We start from the raw sequence: 17766 nt of genomic DNA on the forward strand, positions 1-17766 counted from the left end.
ATTGTCGTCTGAAGTATGGTGTAGGGGAGGTGTGGCAGTTCTATAGGACTGAGCCCTTAACCTGTGGAATCTGGGTAGATAGTGTCAGAAGTGAATTGAATGTCAGACACCCAGTTGGTGTCCAGAGAATTTCCTGGTGGTGGGAAACACCTTTCTTCTACACATTGGAATTGGGATGTTCAGAACACCAAATTGTGAGGTGCCAAATAATAGAGATCTGTTTTAAAAGTAACAGTGAGATGTGAAGGTGCTCACATACAAATTCTTCACTGTGTTGATGAAATTCATTTTTATCTAATAGAGCAGGAAGTCTGGTGGTGGGTGGAGGGAAGAAAACAACAGGAAAGTAGTAATCTCATTAAGTAGAAGTAAATACACTCATTAAACATTTTTGCTTTTTTAGACTGATGAAAATCAGAGGATTAGTCACACACTGTTGACTATTAAATGTCAGAGAGAGAAAGAGTTAGTAGCAGGGGAGTGATACCACTTACAGAGATAACAGCTGAAGTTTAGCTGTTATAATTTTGCACTATAATTGTTCCCATAGTTTTTTGTGTTTTTTTGCCCTTTTCCAAGAAGTTCATTAAAAACCATATTTTCAAAGTACAACTTGATCAATATATGTGGATGATTTGGTGCATTATATCTAGAATGTTTTTAATAATCATTTGAATAATGAATAAGGTTTATTGAAGCCTATGTCATCTCATTATCAAATACAATAACCAAGCCTCTTTCGTGTTCTTGTTAGATTAATCTTTCCATATTCAATTTTTAAAGATGTGACTTAAAAAAAACAACAGACTTTTGTTTTCAAATTATGTTGGTTTATGGACTATCATGGTTCTCTAAACTCAGGGAAGAATATCGTATATTAGGCAAAGTTCTCCTCACCCCCATTCAGGGTTGATTTCCTGCTAATTATTAGGTCAGGCAAATTAAGGAAGCCGTTATTAGTGTATCTGTTAATAAAGTGATAATTGGATACTGATGGGTGAGAATTAAATAGGATATGTCAAGTGGGTTCAGAGAAGTTTTATTAAAGAAAAAAATAGGGAAATGCTGAGACTCTGAGAAGCATTTACTTAATTATTTTATACCAAATGGCCTTTTAAAATTAATTTCATCTGGTCAGAAAAATGTCCATAAGCAGTAAAATCTACATTTGATCTGACGACAGTTGCAAAAAATGAAAGAAATATCAATGTATTTCACATCAGTTGTAGACTATATAAATGTTTGATTTTTGTATATTCATTTTGAGCAATGAAAGTGAAATAATATCAAATTTTTATGTAAGTTGTGCTGACAAAGTAAATCAATCATCCCATCATTTTGAAAATTGTCAGGATGGAAAAGGGAAGTAGAAATATGATTTCAGGTGAAATGCATCTTAAATATTTCTCTAAGAGGGTTTGAAAAACACACTTATAAAATGATTTTAGGAATGTACATTCTGTGTGTAGTGTACAAATCTGTTATAAGGAGCATCAGTTGGCTTACACACTTGTCCAATGTCCTACCGAAGGTGAGTTGTCTGAGATGTGGTGGGATATTCAATGCCCAGACAGCACTGACTTCTCAAAGTTCGAATTACAGCTGTTCTCCTGGCTTTCTGCCGGCTCAGGGGCAACTTGCACAACTGGTATCACAGTATCTTGGCAGCTTCCTGCCTCTGAAAGACTCTCAATTCTCAAGTTAGAATATTATCTCTCAACTTTATTTCTCTATGTAGGGATTTATTTGTTCATTCATTAATTTATTTGTTTCCATTATTGGCCAATATTTGTAGAACTGCATTTGTTTCCTCACTTACATGAATCATTTTTTATTCCAAGATAAGCTAAGGAACAGGTTGGTAAATTGTCTCTGCACTACAGCCATGTTGCCACAAGGTGGGGGTATAACTCTTTAAAGCCAAAAAAGTGGTTATTTCAACATTTATAAAACTAAATATGAAACATGGGCACCGCTTATTTTTGTCTCACAGCTCATTTCTCTAGGGCTTTGATAACTGTAGAACTTTTCTACTGTAAGTAAATTTTTCTTAAACAACTATATACATTGCAAGCATTGAAATCGCTCTGTGATGCTGCTGGCGTTGAGCAATGATCACAGCTCACACTCTCTACGCTCTGATTTTGTGCCGGACACTGTGCTGGGTGTTTCACCTCCACTGATTCAGTGCTCACTGCCCCATCATTAAACACAACCATTGCTACCCTCTTTACAGATGAAAAAGACAAAGCCTACATTAGCAGATTTCTTACTTATCTGGTCTTTTAATGCTATGTTCTATGTTAGGTTTCATGGCTGATTTAGAGCGGTGTTTCATGAGTTGACATGAATAATCTCCAGGGGACACATTTTACGAAACCAAAATTTTCGGACTCCTTTCCTAGAGACTCTAATTAAGCAGGTCTGGAATGGGAACCTAAAACACTATATTTTAAAGAACTGTGCTTTATAATTCTCATTATCAAATGACTTTAAGAAGTATTGATTGATGTCTTCGGGTTTAACTGCTCTGCTCATACTAATGTTTAAAATCACTTATTTCTAAAACTGTGCCTTTACCTCATGATTTTAAAAAAATCAAGATTGTAAAATCAAAATAATGTTCATTCAGCCTCTTTAATACTACAATGTTGAGGATTTGGATGAGTGATGTATTGTAGAAAAGGTGAACGCTTTTGTATTTTATTGTCAAAAAAGTAATATGTAGAAAAGGTATTTTGTTCTCCATTACAAGAATATCCCAGTGAAATTCATACTACACAATGTAGTAAAAACAAATATGAGTGCCTTACCAATTTAAAATTACTTATAATATTTAATGTATATTTTAGTGATACATATAAACTATTAACAATTCAAATGTCATATAGCAATAGTGAGTTAGTAAAATCTCTTATAAAATAACTGATTCCAACCTTTTAAATAGCATGTAATAATTTGCCTTACTGACTTTACACCCCTAAAATTAATAATAATACTAATAATGAACAAACAACAACGTACTAAAATCCAATGACAACAGCTAACGGAGCACTTTCCTTTAGTTCTAAAATATTTATAGTGCTATGTGTATTTAGATCTCTATCCTCTTAGAAAATGCGTATCAGTATTTTTATTTTTATCATTTTTTCCAAACAATTACATATCTCCCTCTATCTTTGATTCCTGTCCCCATGGTAATCCTCAAACCTTCTACCTAGATTAAAATCTCCTAGAGAAAAATATTCCATTACCTTGGTAACTTCTACGATTCAAATGCGTGATAGAGTAGAAAATAATAATATAGCACTGAAAGTATGTGTTTATTACAAAGCAATGGTATGATGTAGTATTACAATAAGAACATACTTTTAAAGAGCAATGCATTTCTTGCTTCATTTTTAAGGTGAGATGATTGCCACCTGCACTGACACGTGATCTAAGTTCATAGGGACAGTGAAAGATGGATCAGAACCCAGGGCTCTTGATTCCCAGAGCAAGACTCCTTTAGAAACACCTGCGAGCCTACCCAAAAGATTGGCAGACCCCACTGTCTATACAGCTGCATTATTTAATCATCGGAAAAACCTCAGAATGACTTTAACAGATTTAATTAAAAAGTGAACTCTCAATGGAACAATGACACCAAAAACTGTGTCAACAAATATTGAGGAGTTAGTGAAGTGAACAACCAACCAAGATTTAGAACTGAAAAGATTTAAACTAATCTATGGAATGAAATAGGTTAATTTTTAATATGAGTTTAAACTAAAGGTTCTTAAAACATTACCTTTCTTATCTTCAATTGAGTGATAACATCATCTGGTCCCACCCTGGAATAACTGCTGTTTGTAATTTCTGTGCAGTTTGAGAAGTGTCTTAAATTTTCTGATCTAATAAAAAGACAAAGACCTATTTCTGAAAATCTCTTACCCAATGTCTAGTTGGGGCCAGTTGGGCTGTGAAGATGCAGACTATTAGTCCTTCATTGATTATGTTTTGTTGTTTCCCCCGTCAATATTTTAACAGACATTAAATGGTTTAATTAGCTAATATCTCAGTGTTGCCAATGCACCTATAATTTCTGTTCCATTTATACCAATCTAACAAGTGATATTTTCTTAAAATGATAAAAACAAAGAAAACATGTTTTAAAACTTGTTTGCTATACCAAAAGATAACACTAGGTGCCACTAATCACTAGAAAAACCTAACCTAAATCCGGAAGTCGCCAACATTAGTGGAGATTCTCTAGTATGAGAAATACAGTAGGATTGGCTCTCTGATTGTATGTTTTGTATTTCCCTTTGAGCTTTACTTTTAGAACTTGGTAGTTCGTCTATTAAAAGTTCCTTCCAAAACTGGATTTAAAAAAAAAAAGTAATCTTTGCATTTAGCCCTTTAAAAATATATATTGGTAGCAGCTTTATTCACAATTTTCCCAAACTGAAACATTTATATTAGCTACTGTGGAGACATGTGCGTGTACTTTCTAGATGTGGTCCACAGACAGCTCCTTCTGCCTCAGCTGCAGAAAACAACCTATGTGGAGGTCATGCCCTTCCCAGGGCATCCCATTTCTACTAGCTAAGCAAGGTTGAGTTACAAAGACATGGGCATTTGGATTCTATGCAGGACTTTTTCATTTTAAGTTTTAAAAATTGAGCATAATTGACATAAACCATTGTATTAGTTTTTGGTGTACAACATAATAATATAGGCATATATGGCAAAATGATAACCATAATAGTTCTAGTTAACTTCCATCACCACACCGTCATAATTTTTTTCTTTGTGATGAGAACTTAAGATCTACTCTCTTAGCTACTTTCAAATATACAGTACAGTACTTTAAACTATACTGTCATCATGCCATATGATATATCTCCAGGACGTCTTATAATTAGATGTTTGTATTTTTTGACTACTGTCACCCATTTCACCCACCCCCGACCCTTCACTTCTGGCAACTGTCGATCTGTTCTCTGTATCTCAGGGTTTTTGTTTTTGTTTTAGTTTTAGTTTTTTTTAAGATTCCACATATAAGTGAAATGATGCAGTGTTTGTCTTTCTCTGACTTATTCACTTAGCATAATGCCCTCCAGATCTATCTGTGTTGCTGCAAATGGCAGAATTTCCTTTTTTTTATGCCTGAATATTATTCCAGTGTGTATGTATGTATGTGTGTGCGTGCATGCATATGCATGTGTGTGCATGTTTTCATGTCTTATCTATTGTAAATAATGCAGTGAACATAGGATACAGACATCTATTTTGTTTCCTTCAGATATCCAGAACTGGAACTGCTGGATCATACAGTAGTTCTTTTTGTAATTTTTGAGGAATCTCTGTATTATTTTTCATAGTGCCTACACCAATTTACGTGCCCACCAACAGTGCACAAAGGTTCCCTTTTCTCTGCATCCTAACCGACACTTGTTATTTCTTGTCTTTTTGATAATAGCCATTCTAGCAGGTGTGAGGTGACATCTCATTGCGGTTTTGATTTGCATTTCCTTGATGATTAGTGATGTTGAGCACCTTTTCATGTACCTGTTGGTCATCTATGTATCTTCTTCAGAAAAATGTCTATTAAAAGATGTTTGATGTTTGTTTTCATCTCTCATTTTTAAATAATTTTAATTGAGCTTATGAGTCCTATATATATTTCAGATATTAACCCCTTATCAGATATATGATATTCAAATATTTTCTTCCATTTTGTAGATTGCCTTTTCATCTTATTGATGGTTTTCTTTGCTATATAAAAGTTCTGGTTTTTTTAGTTTTATGTAGTCCCACTTATGTATTTTTGCTTTTGTCATATATATATATATATGTATATATATATATATATATGATAAATGTATAAAATATATATATACAAATATAAATGTCAAATATATAAATATGTGTGTGTGTGTGTGTGTGTGTGTGTGTATATATATATATATATATATATATATCATTGCCAAGACTGATGTCAAGGAGCTTACCCCCTATGTTTTCTTCTAGGAGTTTTATGTTTTCAGGTCTTATGTTAAAGTTCAATTCTTTAATCTGTTTTGAGTTGATTTTTGTGTATGGTGTAAGATGGTAGTCCAGTTTCATTCTTTTGCATGTGAATGTCCCGTTTTCCAAGAACCATTTATTGAAGACACTGTCCTTCCCCCATTGTACATTCTTGGCTCTTTGTCATAAATTAATTGGCTATATATACATGGATTTATTTCTAGGCTCAATTCTGTTCCACTGATTTATGTGTCTGTTTTTATGCCAATACCATATTGTTTTGATTACTATAGTTTTGTAATCCTTACGTTTATTTCCTCCATTTTCTTCTTTCTTAAGCTTGCTTTGGCTGTTAGAGTTCTTTTGTGATTCCATACAAATTTTAGGATTTTTTTGTTCTATTTCTGTGAAAAATGTCATTGGAATTTTAACAGGGATTACACTGAATCTGTATATCACTTTGGGTAGTATGGCTATTTTAACAATATTAATTCTTCCAATCCATGATAATAGACTATCTTTGCCTTTATTTGTGTGTTTTTTTCAATTTCTTTCATCAATTTCACCTCCTTGGCTAAATTGATTCCTAGGTAGTCTATTATTTTGATACTATTGTATATGGAAATATTTTAATTTCTCTTTCTGATAGCTTATTATTAGTGTATGGGAATACAACTGATTTTTGTATATTGATTTTTGTATCCTGCATTTTATTGAATTTTTTTATTCTAACAGATTTTTAGTGGTGTATTTAAAGTTTTTTATATGTAATATCATGTCATCTGAAAATAGAAACAATTTTACTCAATTATATCTGATTTGGATATATTTTATTTATTTTTCTTGCTCAATTGCTATGGCTAGAATTTCCAGTACTATGTTGAATAAAGTAGTGAGAGTGGACATCTTTGTCTTGTCCATGATCTTAGAGGAAAATCTTTCAGGTTTTGCCACTGAATATGGTTTTAACCTGGGCTTGTTATATATGGCCTTTATTATGTTGAGGTATGTTTACTCTATACATACTTTTGAAAGTTTGCATCATGAATGGATGTTAAATTTTGTCAAATGGTTTGTCTGCATCTATTGAGATGATCATATGATTTTATCCTCCATTTTGTTAACGTGGCGGATCACATTGATTGACTTGACAATGTTGCATCCCTGGAATAAATCATACTTGATGATCATTTATGATTTTTTTTTTTAATTTGTTGAATTCAGTTGGCTAATATTTTGTTGAGAATTTCTGCGTCTACTTTCATCAGGAATATTGTCCTGTAAATTTCTTTTATGTTTTTCCTTGTAGTGTCCTTGTCTAGTTTTGGTATCAGTTAATGCTGCCCTTGCATAATGAGTTTGAAGTATTTCCTCCTCTTCAATTTTTTTGATAAATTTGAGAAGGATCAGTATTAATTCTTCTTTAAATATTTGGTAGAATTTATTAGTGAAGGCTTCTGGTCCTGGAATTTTTGTTTGTTGGAAGATATTGATTACGGATTTAGTCTCCTTACTAGTAATGTCTCTTTAGATTTTCTATTTCTTCATGAGCCCATCTTGATAGTTGTATGTTTCTAGGAAATTATCTACTTTTCTAAGTTGTCCAATTAGTCAGCATATAAATTTTCATAATATTCTTTTATGATTTTTGTGTTTCTGTTGTGTCAGTTGTAACATCTCTTCATTTCTGATTTTAATTATTTGAGTCCTTTTTCTTCTTTCCTTGGAGAGTCTGGCTAAAGTTTTGTCTATTTTGTTTGTCTTTCAAAGATTCAGCTATTAGTTTTATTGATTTTTTTTCTATTCTCTCTTAGTCTCTATTTCATTTATTTCCCCTCTGATGTTTGATGTTTGGTTTCTTTTAACTTTGGGTTTAATTTGTTCTTATTTTTTCTAAGTCCTAGAGATGTAAAGTTAGATTGTTTATTTGATATTTTTATTATTTCTTATTGTAGGTGTTTATCCCTGAGTTCTTTTCTCTTATAACTGCTTTTCCTGCATTTCATACATTTTTGTATATTGTATTTCCATTTTCATTGCCTCCAGATATATTTTTAATTTCTCCTGTTTTACTTTTTTTTCCTTGACCCATTGGTTATTCAGTAGCATGTTGTTTGAGCTCCATATATTAGTGAATTTTCTGGTTTTATTCTTGTAATTGATTTCTAGTTTTATAGCAATGTGGTCAAGAAAGATGCTTGACATGATTTCAGTCTTCTTAAATTTATTAAGATTTGTTTTGTGACCTAACATATGATCTATCATGGAGAATGTTCCATGTGCGCTTAAGAAGAATGCATATTCTGCTTCTTTTAGATGAAATGTTCTATAAAAGTCTGTTAAGTCCATATGATCTAATGGGTTGCTTATGTCCTAAGTTTATTGATTTTCTGTCTGGATGATTTATCCATTGATGTGAATAGGGTATTGAATTCCCCCACTATTATTGTATTGCTGTCTATTTAAACCTTTAGGTCTTTTAATATTTATTTACTTTCTATATTTAGGTACTCTTCTGTTGGAGGCATAAATATTTATAAATGTATAATCTCTTGTTGGATGGACCAATTTATTATTATACAGTAATCTCCCTTGTCTCTCATTAGAGTCTTTGTCTGAAAGTCTATTTTGCCTTATGTAGGAATAGTTATCCCAGCTTTCTTTTGGTTTTCATTTGCATGGAATATCTTTTCCCATCTCTTCACTTTCAGTCTGTGTATGTCCTTAAAAATGATGTGAGCTTTTTATGGGCAGCATATAGTTGGGTTTTGTACATTTACTTTTGATAAGTCTAAATGAAATCCATTTATCATGGAAAAATATATTTAATAACATAAATACCCTTTACCACTAGCATTATTATGGAGAATAATGAATACCAAAATATTTCCCATACTCATTTGGCTATTGCTATTCATGAAAGTGATTTTTAAAAAGAGAAACTTGATCAAAGAAGTCATTGTTAACTCTAGAATGAAACAAGTGAAAGAAATCAATTCTCTGACTCCATCCACTGTTCTCTCCTTTGCTCACACTGCTATAGCCATATTGGCTTTCTTGCAAGATTTCTAACATGCTGTGCAAGATTTCTAACATGCTGGGGGAAACTATTAAAACTTTGTTCTTGCTGTTTTTTCTGACTAAAAAAAATCGCCCCTGAGATGAAATACAGTTTGGAAAATTATCTTCTCACAGAAGTCTGACCATTGTAATACAGCAATATCTTCCCCACCATTCCATACCACCACCTAATTCCACTTACTTTTTCTCTACTTTTCACTTTTTACAGTGACAAAACTCCCTCTTCAATGAAATTCTAGGTAGAGTCCTCTGAGCCCTTCTCTGAGTAGGCCCTAATCCTTGGGCTTTGTCCGTAAGAGCCCAGTTTTAGCAAGAATTCTGCTAAAACGGTTTAGCAAGAGTCCTTCATCATTAATAACTGATTGTCCTTGATAGCCTATCAAATCCCTCATCCCCTGCCATCTCCAGGTGATATCTGACCACTCTGGCTTGCCTTTAGCAAGAATCCTGTCAAGTCAGTTTAGCGAGAAATCCCCTTTACCCCTGATGTTTCCTCTTAGTAATTTTTCACCTGCTGATTCCTCTCCCCATCCTGCCTCTTCGCTATAGAGTCCCATTTTCCTTGTTGCATTCTGAATTGAACACAGTTCTGTACTGAGGTCTTTTTTTCTACTATTGCAATTGTTCCTGAGTAAAATCTGTTTTTACCACTTTAACTGCTGTCAGGCTGTGATTTTCTGTAACAATTGTACTTATACTTCTAACAGACCATATAGTTTAATTATTATATGCATTATTTATCATCTGACTTCACCTATTAGAATGTAACCTCCAGAAGGCAGAGATCTTTGTTTTCTTCACTGATGTATCACAAGCACCTAGAAAAGTGATTTACATGTAACAGGCATTCAGTCCTATCCATTGAATTTATTTGACTTGAAAGCAATCAACAACTATTGTGCACCTATTATGATGTACATATATCTCTTACACAGGTGAGGAGGGAAGAAGTTATTTTTTCCTAGCGAATGAAAGGAGGATTAATTGCTTCAAATTTGTTACTTGAATTATACATATCTGTTCTTGGCATTACTGGTGACATAAACCATCAGTCAATATAAATCTTCAATTATTATGATATTTTATATTGTCTCCATAATGTACAGAGGGTGCCAAAAAATGTATACACATTTTAAGAAGGCAAACTGTATTAAAATTGTAATACTCAATATATACCGATAACAAAAGGTGAATGCAAGTCACGTTTGACTTCTGGAATTACAAGAGGTGCTCAAAGTGGTTACCATCAGCATCTGGACACTTCTGATTATGGTGAACTACTGCTTGAGCAACGTTGACCAAAGAATCTACTTTTAACACTTTTTTGGCACCCCCGGTATATATATATAGTTTATGCTCTTGCGCTTATTTTCCCTGGTGAGACTAATAAAGGAGGACACTGCCTTTGTTTGGTCAGCCAGTGGAAGAGAAAAGTTCCAAAGAAGATGCAGTTAGGGACTTGGTCGAAATGAAAGTTGCAAGAACAGAAGGATAAACTCCTACCTTGAGTTAAGCTACACTGATTTACTGTTAAGAACATATAAGTTTGACAGATTACCACAAGGCAATGTATTCTAAAATATTTTTATTCTTGTTCAAGAATGTGAAAAAGGAGATTTTAGTTGGGAGGAAAGGTCCCACATTATCAACTAAGCTCTTATTTTAATATTGGAAAAAAAATTTAATTAAAATATATTGTGGTGACAATTGTTAGTAAAGTTACTTAGATTTCAGGTGTACAATTCTGTAATACATCACCTACATATCACATTGTGTGCTCATCACCCAGAGCCAGTTCTCCTTCCATCACCATCCATTTGATCACTTTTACTCTCATCTACCAACCCTTTCCCCCCTTAACCTCTGGTAACCACTAAATTATTATCTGTATCTATGTGCTTTTGTTTCTTCATTCGTCTTGTTCCTTTGTTGTTTTCAGTTTTACGTACCACATATGTGAAATCATATGTTTCTCTAACTTTTTTCTTTCTGACTTATTTTGCTTAGCATAATAATCTCCAGATCCATCCATGTTGTCGCAAATTTTAAATGTGTCATTAAGTGTAAATATAGAATTGAAGATATGAGGCAGTTAAACAGGAAAACTCTGAAATGCTGTCTCCAGGAATGTTTTTTAAATAATATTGCTCAAAAGAGCCAGGACATGTATGCTATGCCCAGGAAGGAGTATACTCATAACTGTGTTCTGAGACTAAGATCCTCCCAAAAAAGGAACACATTGAGAACTCTTTCTTTGTGTTCCACCTGCTACATTTTCATAGGACCCTATGATAAAAAATAGAGAATAAGAGATGCTGGGAAGAAATGAAAACACAAATTAAATATGGCATAACTAGAGTTAGGCCAATCCTCCTTAGCAACAGGGCAGATGGAATCTGCATTTAAAGTGAAATTTGAACTGTGCTTAAACAGATCATTACCTACAAATAACAACAAGGCCCTGATACAATGATATGAAAATTGAAACCAACCTAATTCCCTGCAGCTATGCTAAATAATACTGAAAGAAAACACTTTTATATCTCTGGGTTAAATATTGACGGCAAGTAAAAATAACTTAGCTACTTGATCCAAGAAATATTTGCTCTTAGGAAAAAACACTGCACAATTTTAGATAGCTTAATAATCAAACAAAAATTTTTGTTCATTAAGGCTCATTACAAGATTTTCACGTTTTATATTCATTAACCAAAATTATTATTCCCTAAACTCTGCCCAGCTTCAACCAGTTCTTCACCTTGCAAGACCCACTTTCAAATCACCTAGCCAAGGCCCTAACACCCTGTGAATATTCTCCCCTAAATTCTGCATTTTAAGACACTACTAAGACTCTGTTTAGCCAGTATTCTGCAGTACATCTAGCAAACTGTGTTTTGGTTAATAAATAGTTGTTTCTGATGAGCTTTTGGAAGGTCAATAGTTACCCGATATAACTAGCTCAGTATTGAAAGACAAAGAACAAGTATCACTGCGCGGCAGCCTTAGACTATCACAAATACACTATAGTTGAACAAAGTTTGGGGGATGGGAGTGGTTAATCATTGCAACAAGGCTAATGCACGCCCTGGGGAATTGTAGATGTGTCTCAGTAGAGTATGCTAAGATTGCATTATAAAATTTGGGCCTTTGTTAGGTGATTTTGTGGCAGTTTGAAGGAAGTGAAGCTTTGATGTCATTGAAAGTTGTCAGGAATTGGATTTATTGTGTTAGCTCTCTATTACTGCAAAACAAATTGCTCCAAACTTAGGAACTTGAAGCAACATTCATTTGTCTCACCATTCTGTGGGTCAGGACTCCAGACATAGCTTCGCTGGATCCTCTGCTAGTTTTTCACAAGACCATAATCAAGGTATTGGCTAAGGCTGTGCTCTCATCTTAAGGCTTGAGAGCGAAGGAGCCATTTCCATGCCCCAGTGGTTGTTGGCAGGATTAAGTTCTTTATGTGTTGTCATACTGAAGACCTCAGTCTCTTGCTAGCTGTCAGCTGGAGGCCGCTCTCAGTCCATGGCCATGTGGCCTTCTCCATATGGCAATTGACTTCATCAAAGTCAGCAAGGGTGAGTCTGCTGGCAAGGTGGGAGTGACATATCATGTAACATAATCAAGAAAGTTAAAATCTCATCATCTTTGCCATATTCTACTGGTTAAAAGCAAGTCAAGGATTCTCCCTACATTCAAGGAGAGAGGGTTATAGGTAGTCGTCACAACTAGTAGGTGGGATAATTGGAACTATGTTGGAGTTGATCTACTACAGGTATCTCAGTAAATCTTATTTAGGATGAAGGAAGAACAGAAGATGGCTAAAGATATGATTAGTAAAGAAGTAGCACTAACTCATATTAGCAAGGACAGAGGGATATTTGATCATTTTCGTGCTTTTGATAATGTTTGGGTTTTTTTGTTCTTTTCTGTATTTAGACATGATTATGGAGTGGTATTGTTAGGGTCTTTATTTATTATAGTCACAGACATTGGTGGCATCTGTTTCATTGTGTGACATTGGTGTCCCATAAAATTGTTTACGTTCAACAGAATGTCAAGACACAAGGTCAGCAGCTAACAAGACCAAGGTCTAACTGATGGTTCAAGAGCAGTTCCTACCTGTCAGAGGCTGCTTTTCTCTTTCTCACAAGAAACAAGCTAGGGCATCTAGTAGAAGAATAGTAAATATTGGAAAACAGAGGAGAAAGAAAAAATATATGCAAAATCAGATCATAGGTAATTTCCTAGCTAAGTAAGACTATTAAAGTCAAATTTTAGGCAAAATGGATTTGCATATGCTTTTTTAAGATTGTTGTATATTATTTAAAAACTATTATGCACAATTTTATACAAGCTGCCATTATAAATGAATATAGTGTTATTCAATAATGTAAATATGCACCTTTTACATTTTTTGTTTGGTTTTCTAAACTCCTAAGTTAAAAGATAATGAGAGCTATTTGGAATAGGAGAACTTTTCATTATTAATAAAGTCAGGTTTCTGTTGCCCAAAATTAATATAGCAGGAAGTTCAACAAGGCTTTTTTTTTCTCTTAGAATAAAAAGACTTAGAAAAAATTCATATGAATTTGAAAATAAATACAAGGTGTGGTGATTTGAATATAATCAAATAAAATTTAACGATGTGAATAGTTATTCCAGGGTTTATGGCTGAAGAAGAAAGTATAAAATGAGGTTAAACATTTCTTTCCCATGTAGAGTAGTCAGATGATGAAATATTGTTAGACTGTCACTGAGCATAGTTATGTACGAGGTCGGACAATGAAGTTGGCAGACTCATCCTAATAAAAATACTACATACTTCACTGCTGAATATCACTATGGTCACCTTAGAAGTACTCCCCTTGGGAAGCTATGCACCAACACCAGTGCCTAGTCTACCCTTCAAAGAAATTTTGGGACTGTTTTTCTGGAATGGCCATCAGAGCTGGCATATTACACTCGATGTCCTAAATGTCATCAAAATGTCTTACTTTCAATATTTCCTTTATCTTTGGGTACAGAAAGAAATCATTGGGGGCCAGATGATTTCTGGGAGGGTGTTCCAATACAGTTATTTGCTTACTGGCTAAAAACTCCCTCACAGACAACGCCCTGTGAGCTGGTGCATTATTGTGATGCAAGAGACATGAATTGTTGGTGAAAAGTTCAGGTCTTTTTGTCTTTTTCACGCAGCCTTTTCACCACTTCCAAATAGTCAACTTGGTTAACTGTTTGTCCAGTTGTTACAAATTCATAATGAATAATCCCTCTGATAGCCAATAAGGTTAGCAACATCATTGCAACAAGTTCGCAAACTTAATTGTCAGGCTTCGTACACGAAAAACTGTCCTTGTGGAATCTAGAATCATGACATCAAACTGTAGTACTGTTCCTGTAGGGAAACCATGAAAAGAGAATGTAATAAAAAAAAGTACTAGTATTATTACCTTATGAAAATGTCAGGTAATCTATGGTTAAGATGTTAAGAGTTGTTTCCCAGTTGATTGTCTCTCCAAGATCTTTGAAGCATTCCTGCTGATACGTACCAAAGCTGTGTCTTTGGTTTTTGACTGTTTAACTTGCCCCAGATTTTCTGAGTCAGATTTATTTTTCTACAAAAAAAAAAACAAAAACCAAACAAACAAACAAACAAAAAACAAAACCACTTTCCACCCTTGCATATGTAAATTAATTAGAATATTTTTTTCTACTCTTTTTTGTCTCATATGCTACCCACAATAGCCATTGAGGAGTCAAAGTCAGAGTTCTCACATAATTAGATTTATTGGGGAGACATTTGTTAGTAAATTATATAGATTTCAAGTGTTCTATAATTGAGACTTTACTGCCTGATTATCTGTTCTTCACTTTCCAGGAAATATGTTCTTAGCATTTTAACATCTATCTTTTTTTAATTAAAATGTATTGGGGTGACAATGGTTATTAAAATTACATAGGTTTTAAGTGTACAGTTCTGTAATACATCATCTATATATCACATCGTGTGTTCACCATCCAGAGTCAGTTCTCCTTTCATCACTAAATACCGGGGATGCCAAAAAAATGTGTACAGTGGACACTTTGGACAGTGTTACTCAAGCAGTAGTTCGCCGTAATCAGAAGTGTCTGGATGCTGACAATAACCACTTTGATCACCTCTTGTAATTGTAGAAGTCAAATGTGACTTGTATTCATCTATTGTTATAGGTATATATCGAGTATTACAATTTTAATAGTTTTTTTCTTTTCTTAAAATATGTATACATTTTTTGGCACCCTCTGTATTTGACCCGTTTACCCTCATCTACCACCCCCTCCTCTATCCCCTCTGGTGACCACTAAACTATGGTCTGTGTCTATGAGTTTTTGTTTTTATATTTGTTTGTCTTATTCCTTTGTTGCTTTCAGTTTTATATCCCACATATCAGTGAAATCATATGGTTCTCGACTTTTTCTGTGTGACCTATTTTGCTTAGCATAATAATCGCAAGATCCATCCATGTTGTCACAAATGGCACTATGTCATCTTTTCTTATGGCAGAATAGTATTCCATTGTGTATATGTACCACATCTTCTTTATCCATTCATCTATCAAAGGACACTGGTTGTTCCAATGTCTTGGCCACTGTAAATAAAGCTGCAGTGAACATCGGAGCATGTATTATCTTTATGGATAAATGTTTTCCAATATGTTGTATAGATACCAAGGAGAGGGATTGCTGGGTCATATGGTAATTCTTTTCTTAATTTTTTGAGGAACTTCCACACTGCCTTCCAGAGCAACTGCACCAACATCTTAAAAATACCTCTGCTCTTGTCCCAGTCCCCATTAGATGCTGTTTTTCTGTAATTTGATAGTTACTTGCTTCTGCCTACATCAAAGTACTTACCATCCTTTAATCATTGAGTTGCTGATCTCTCCCTCTGCTAAGAAAAATATCCAAAACTTAAGAGTAAACTATAGGGATTGCTATGTTTGCTTTCAGTGTTTTTGTTTGAACATGTCAGCTCCATCCAGGGAATATCTGATTCCTAGGAATATGTCCCTTGGCTTAAATTGCTGTTACTATTGGTCTAGATAATTTACAACTCTGTAAGGATAGTCATTAGCTGGTAGACTTACACGATGCTTGTCCTATACAAATGGTGGTTTTATTGCCCTGTGGGACCTTAACTAGGTTCACATCTAAATAAATAATCCTATTCAAGCATTCATTTTTTTCAGCCACTCTAAATAATTCCTCTTTTCCAATTATCTTTGAACCATCCTTATCATCTTGCAAGTTCTATCATTAATTAGTGAAGTGAATATTTGACATGCACTCACCTTATGCTCATATGAAAGTTATATATTTAACTTTTTGAGAATTATAATTTGACCCACTAATCTCTTAGAGGCTGTGGCTTTCAAACCTGCACTTACAGTGTCTGGAACATAGCAGGTGTTCAGGAAATATTTGTTGAGTGAAGTGAATATGGCTTAAATTCCTATGGCTTCGAATGTAATAATGAAGTTGGATTAAAATCTTCAGGGTTTTAAATTTCTAGTCCAAGGACATTTCTAATGGAACATGACAACCATATATAGGACTAAATATTCAAACACTATGGTTACCACATGGTGGAACAAAAATATTCTGTTACCTGAAATAAAACTGAATAATGGTATAACTGCTTTAAACTTTATTATACTATTTAATCACCTTTCTGGACATCAAAATTATGTATAACTATAATATAAAGTAAGTAGTTAACATAACAATATCACCCATATATATTTAGTGAACAGTTTTATTACTATAATACCTAGGTATTAAAATTTTAATAAGAAAATGTAATAAATGAGTTATTTTTAGAAAAAGGAGCACAGCAGGTGAGAATAATGCCATATTTTAAAAATGGTTATGCATCATAATATTTATATTACAGTTTCAAAAGTGTGCATTTGTAAAACCAGAGAGAACATTGCACAATCTGGCGTAAACTTACACTTGCTTTCAGAAGATAAATTCTGAAAATCTGGCCAAATAATGCCCTCATTTTGATTATGGAGAGAGATAGAGAATGTGAGAAAGAGAGAGTAAGAGAGAATAAACTTGATTGCTATGAAACAGTCTCAGAAAAGTGACTTTTGGTTGAGATTATTTAGAATTTCTTAAATATACTTGCCATCATAATCACAAAAAATATTTTATTGACTTTTTTTCTATGACAAAATGAGATGCAAAGAACAACATTCTCTCTCAATATATAAGTTCTGAATATATAATTATGTGCCACTCAATGACATTTTGATCAATGAGACTGCATATATGGCAGTGGTCCCAAAAGATTATAATGGAGTTGAAAATTTCTTATTGCCTAGCGACGTAGCTGTCATAACACCATAGTGCAACACATTACCGTACATTACTCACATGTTTGTGGTGATGTTGTTGTAAATAAACTACTATGCTGACAAGTGTGTATATACAAGTATAACACACAAAATTATGTTATGTACAGTACATAATACACACTAATAATAATAAATAATCATGTTACTGGTTTATGTGTTTTTACTGTACCTTTTTTCTGTTTAGATATGTTTAGGTACACAAACACTTATTATTGTGTTATAATAGCCTACAGTGTTCAGTACAGGAACATGCTATACAGGTTTGTAG

Source organism: Rhinolophus ferrumequinum, chromosome 20 (assembly GCF_004115265.2).
Source record: "Rhinolophus ferrumequinum isolate MPI-CBG mRhiFer1 chromosome 20, mRhiFer1_v1.p, whole genome shotgun sequence".
NCBI classification, from domain to species: domain Eukaryota; kingdom Metazoa; phylum Chordata; class Mammalia; order Chiroptera; family Rhinolophidae; genus Rhinolophus; species Rhinolophus ferrumequinum.